This window comes from Tupaia chinensis, unplaced genomic scaffold (assembly GCF_000334495.1).
Source record: "Tupaia chinensis unplaced genomic scaffold, TupChi_1.0 Scaffold000561_1, whole genome shotgun sequence".
In the NCBI taxonomy this organism is placed as follows: Eukaryota; Metazoa; Chordata; class Mammalia; order Scandentia; family Tupaiidae; genus Tupaia; species Tupaia belangeri.
The window spans coordinates 1,924,524-1,930,035 of record NW_006160074.1 but is presented as its reverse complement, the minus strand read 5'-3'; positions in this window follow the sequence as shown (position 1 = coordinate 1,930,035).

Here is a 5,512-nt window from a genome sequence, read left to right as displayed (position 1 = left end):
AAGCAACGGGCCCCTATAGAAAAAACCCCCCAAAAAAAAAAAAAAAAAGAAAAAAAGAAAAAAGAAAACCTTTGGAGGGGTTTTAAACATGGGAAGCGACAAGATCCGGCTTACATTTAAAAAAGAGCTCCCTAGGAGACCATGTTAGCCATGCAGTAAAAAGGTTCTTGGTTCAAGTCTGGAGGCCTCCCTGCATGCACCAGGCACGTGCATGTCCATGGTCTGGGGCTGGCTGAGGCTGAAGATAGATCATCGCGTCTAGACCCCGTTGGAAGTGCCGCCCTTATTTCTCTCGCTAATGGAAGAAACAAAACCCACTAAAGATACCTCTGCTAGAGGGAGAGCAGTCTGTAGGGAGAAAGAGCAGAAGCTCTGCTTTCCATCAAGCACACGGTAGGCACCTTTCAAGGCTGTGGAAACTGAGGCTCAAAGAGCAAATGAGATTTGCTCGAGGTCATTTAGCTTCGGCCTTTTAGTTCCCAGGTCAGTGGTCCTTTGTGGCTACCCATTCTTCTTCTTCTCTTTTTAAGGATTATTTTACTTAACTTTATTATTATTATTTTCCAATTTCATCAGAGAGAGACAGAGAAAGAGAAAGTGAGAAAGCAAGCCACCAGGTCTGGAACTTGAACCGTGGTTGTCCATGTGGGAGTCCAGTGCCTTTAACCATCAGGCCACTTGCCCGCCCTAACCTATTCTTTTTTTTTTTTTTTTTGCTATAGGGTGCGTGTGCTCGCCAGACAGAGAGAGACATAGAGACAGAAAGCGAGAAATCACTCCCCAGGGAGGATGGTCACGCCACAATCCCTTCTCCTCCATTCTCCTCTCGGGATCTTGGGCACGCACGCACACGTGCCCGGCATGAGTTTTAAGCCACCGGGTCCGGGATGCGAACCGTGGTCGACTACGTGGGAGTCCAGCAACATAGCCATTATGCTAACTGGTGGTTCCCCCCGGCCCTTACCTATTCTTTAAGTAGGCTTAACTCAGCTCCAAGAGAAGCTTCTTTTATTATTATTATTTTTTTTCGTATTACATTTAATCACATGTATCTTTACAGTGTATAACATTTCTTTTTCCAGCACGATTACCATGCATATCAGTCAAGACAAAGACATTACTATCCATGGGACCAGTAGTTGGCATAATGGCTATGTCACTGGACTCCCATGTAGTCGACCATGGTTCGAGTCCCAGATCTGTTGGTTTAAACTCACACCGGGTGCATGTGCGTGCATGTCCAAGATCCCCAGAAGAGAATGAACTGTGGTGTGGCCATCCCCTCGCGGGGGGGTGGGGTTATTTCTCCCTTTCTGTCTCTCTGTTTCTCTTTCTGGAGAGCACACGCGCCCTATGGCAAACAAACAAACAAACAAACAAACAAACAAAACCTCTCAAAAAAAAGAGACATAACTATCCACATCATCATCAAATAGCTTTTCATTTTTTTCAGATTAGTATTATTATTTCTAAGACATGTCCCCTCTCTCTCTCTAATTTTTTTTTTTTTGTAGGAGAGCACATGCACACATACTTGAAAGAGAGAGACGATGTATGGTCATGCCACAATTCCTTATTTATTTCTCCCTTTCTGTCTCTCTGTTTCTCTTTCTGGAGAGCACACGCGCCCTATGGCAAACAAACAAACAAACAAACAAACAAACAAAACCTCTCAAAAAAAAGAGACATAACTATCCACATCATCATCAAATAGCTTTTCATTTTTTTCAGATTAGTATTATTATTTCATTATTTATTTATTTTTAAATAATTATTTATTCATTCACTTATTTTAATTTGACCAGAGAGAGAAAGAGAGAGAGAGGGAAAGTGAGAAAGCAGGCCACCAGGTACGGGACTCAAACTGTGGTCAGCCGTGTTGGAGTGTCTAGCACCTTAACTATCATGCACCTGCTGGCCTCTATTATTTTTTTTTAATTGTCATTATTTTTAAAAAAATTATTCAACCAGTATACATCATGTGGTTTATAAAAAGAATTTACCTAACATGAAATACTTCTCAGACCAGTTCAGTTGAGAACACTAACCATATTGTCAACAACAGGTAATAAACCATTTCTGTGTCCCAAAAATGTCATGCCCAAGAGAAGCTTCTTGGCCTAATCTGAGAAGAGAGCAAAGCCCTTGGGCAGCCAAACATATGCCCTTGACAATGTTTTTGCTTCTTGCAACCTTCTGTTTGCTCAACCCTGCTGTACCCAGGTGTGCCATCCAGGCCAGCCACCATCAGAGATGGCAGCCTAGAGCAGAAACCAGGCTTGGGACCAGCAGATGGCATAACGGTTACATTGCTGGACACCCACATGGCTGACTGTGGTTCAGGTCCCGGACCCAGTGGCTTGAAACTCACATCGGGCACATCTGTGTGCATGCCCAAAATCCCAAGAGGAGAATGGCAGAGAAAGGATTGCGTTGTGGCCACCTCCCCTGGGGGGGGTGATTTTTCACTTTTTTTCTGTCTCTAGCAAATGCCTGTGCTCTATAGCAAAAATAATTCTTAAAAAAAAAAAAGAAAGAAAGAAAGAAAACAAGACTTCTTGGAGACTTATGCAGATGCTGACATGAATAACTCCAGAAGTTACATTCTTTTTTCCTTTTTTTTGGAGAGGTTTTTGCTGTAGGGTGCATGTGCTTGCCAGAGAGACAGAAAGTGAGAAATCACCCCCCAGGGGGGATGGCCACGCCGCAATCCCTTCTCCTTCATTTTCCTCTTGGGATCTTGGGCACGCACTCACACGCGCCCAGTGTGAGTTTAAGCCACCGGGTCCGGAACTCGAACTGGGGTCGACTGCATGGGAGTCCAGGGATATGGCCATTACACTATCTGCTGGTCCCCAGAAGTTTATGTCATTCTTCTCCAATATCCAGTCCTTTGAATTCCTTCTAACTCCCTGAAAACATTTCCTAACTCTGACCCCTTTCCTCTAAGGTGGCTGGGATGCACGCCTTCAGGAAGTGCCTTCTCCGTTCCATCCCAAAGGCACCATCCACACAGCCGATATGAAACATGCCCCTTCAGCCTTGCCGTGTCTGCTTCCACCCCCGCCACAGCACCCTCTTCCAGCCGCCGTCGTGTCTCTCACCTGTGTTATTGCAGCTGAGACCCAGGTCCTATGTAGGGTAAGACCCAGGCCAGGAGGAGCCTTACAGGCAGAGTGAAGGTGATTCCGGTGGGGGTCAGGGTTCACTCTGAATACGAAGTAGGGGCATTCTGCGTAGAAGAGAAATGGCGTCTGTACGCAGAGATGGGAGTAAGGAAAACCAATAGTTCTTCTCTATTAAAAGACCCCCTTCCGGCTGCAAATTTTGGCTGTGGGAGGAAAAGACTGGATGGTTCTTGAGAGTACTACTGGGCGATTGCAGCTGTTGGCAATCTTCCTTCACTGTTTAAAAATGAGGATGGGAAACTCTGGATGAAGCTAAAAGATCCCTCCTTGCTTGGGCACCTGAGAGACATAATGGGCGAGAGCTTGGGGGGGTTCCGGAGCCTCGGACTCGCTTCCAAATCAGCCCTGGGTCCTGATTGGCTGTTTCTGCCTGCCTCGGTTTATTCCTCTTGCTGGTTGGCCAGGTTATTTTCTCCCAGGTCAGAGCCCTCTTCCAGCTGGGTCCTCCCACCTGCAGCAGTGTCACCCTGGATTGGCTGGGCTCAGAAAGGCCAGGCTAGCTTGCTTCTCCCACCATCAGATTCTTCCTCATTAAACAAATGAATCACAATCCTAATTAATTTGAGCAACAGAATTTATGTAACTACTCCCAGCAGGGTGCCTGCTCTCAGCCGGCAGCGAGATTAATTCCCCTCTCTGGGAAATTCCTGCAGTGCTGGTCAATAAACCTTAATGATGACTGAAATCTCCCATCTGTCTCTGCTCAGGGCAGGTAACCCCTGCTAACCAGACCCCCAGTTGTCCTGACGCAGTATCCCCAGACACTGGGACAAGGACAAGACTCCCCTAGCCAAGATGAGTTATGCAGTGCACACAGTAGGTGCTCAGTTAGGGGCAGGGACTACCTGTCAGGACGTTCAGGATTCAAGATGCTCTGAATCACGTAGAACCCTCGGGAGGTGTTCAATGTCCATAAACGGGAGAGAGAGGCTGTGCTGCTTACAAGGCGGCCTCAAGATCCCGAGCTGCAACCCTCCAGCTGCTCCCCTCCTTTACTCCCCACCACTTCCCGTGACCATCCACTCAATCTTCTTACTATTTTCAACTTTCCAGACTCAGAGATTTGGCTCTCGATGTTCCCTGCCCTTGAACCGTACCAGCCTTTTCTCTCCCAAACAGACCTCATGCTGGCTGCAGGGAGGGAAGAGAAGCCAAGTGGAAAGTGTTCTGGAATTACTTCTAATTCTGGCTCTACCCCTTACCCGTTGTACTTCACCCCGCTCTTAACCTTTCCCTTCTACGTAAACCACGTGAGGTTCTTGGGAGGATGAAATAAGAAAACATGGTCAAAATATATTGCAGGGTGCCTGTCTCATTAAGTTAGCGACAGGCAGTGTTTCGGCAGTGGGGACACAGCAGTGCTCAGGGCAGACAAGATTCTTGCTCCCAAGAATTTAGTTTCTGGGAGGCTAGAAGAGAGCAACCATGTGAGATCATCTTAGGGATCATCGCTAAGCAAAAGCAAACTAGGGATGTGTTAGGGAAAGGACTGAGGAGCTCTGAGAATTGCCATTCAAGTCAAGACCCAAATGACAGGAAGGTGCTAGACACATGAAGCTCTGGGGAAGTGGCATGCCAGAAAGAGAGAAAATAAATTGCAGGGGCCCTGAGGTATGGGCGAACTTCATGGGATAAAGCTGAGGGTTCTGTTCTGTCTTACAAGTGACCAGGCTTGGGCTTTGATAGGACTGAATAATTTGCCCACTCACCTACCTGGGGGATGCGGGGCTCAGGATTTGAACCTATGTCTTTCGCCCTTCAGCATGGCATGCTTGTTGCTGCAGCACGAAGGTGCAGGAGAAAGAAAACGTGAGTGGGGGTTAGGTGAGGGACTGACTGTCTCGTCCTTTCACCAGCTCCAAACCCATCAGCGTCTTCCTGCAGGATCGGGCCCCCTGAGGGCTTTCCAACTCCACCGGCCCCAGGTGTCAATGTCGGGGACCACTCACCCCGCAACTTCCTCAGCAGGTCCATTTCGATTCTGTCTTCATTTTAAACAGGGACAAATCAGTTACTTTTACAATTTGGAATATTTTTTCCTCACATACTCATTGGAGAAAATTAAAAACATATAAAGTGAAAACCCCAGCCTCAGGGATTTTTGTTTTTCTGGCAGGTCCTGATGCATAGGGGTACTTTGTACGATGTTGAAGGGGTTGTCTATATGGTTTGGAATATGCTTTTTCCTGTCATGAAAAACAAAGTCTGGGTGGACCAGCAGTTAGCGTAATGGCTATGTTGCTGGACTCCCACGTAGTCGACTGCAGTTCGCGTCCCGGACCCGGTGGCTTAAAACTCACTCTGGGCGTGTGTGCATGCGTGCC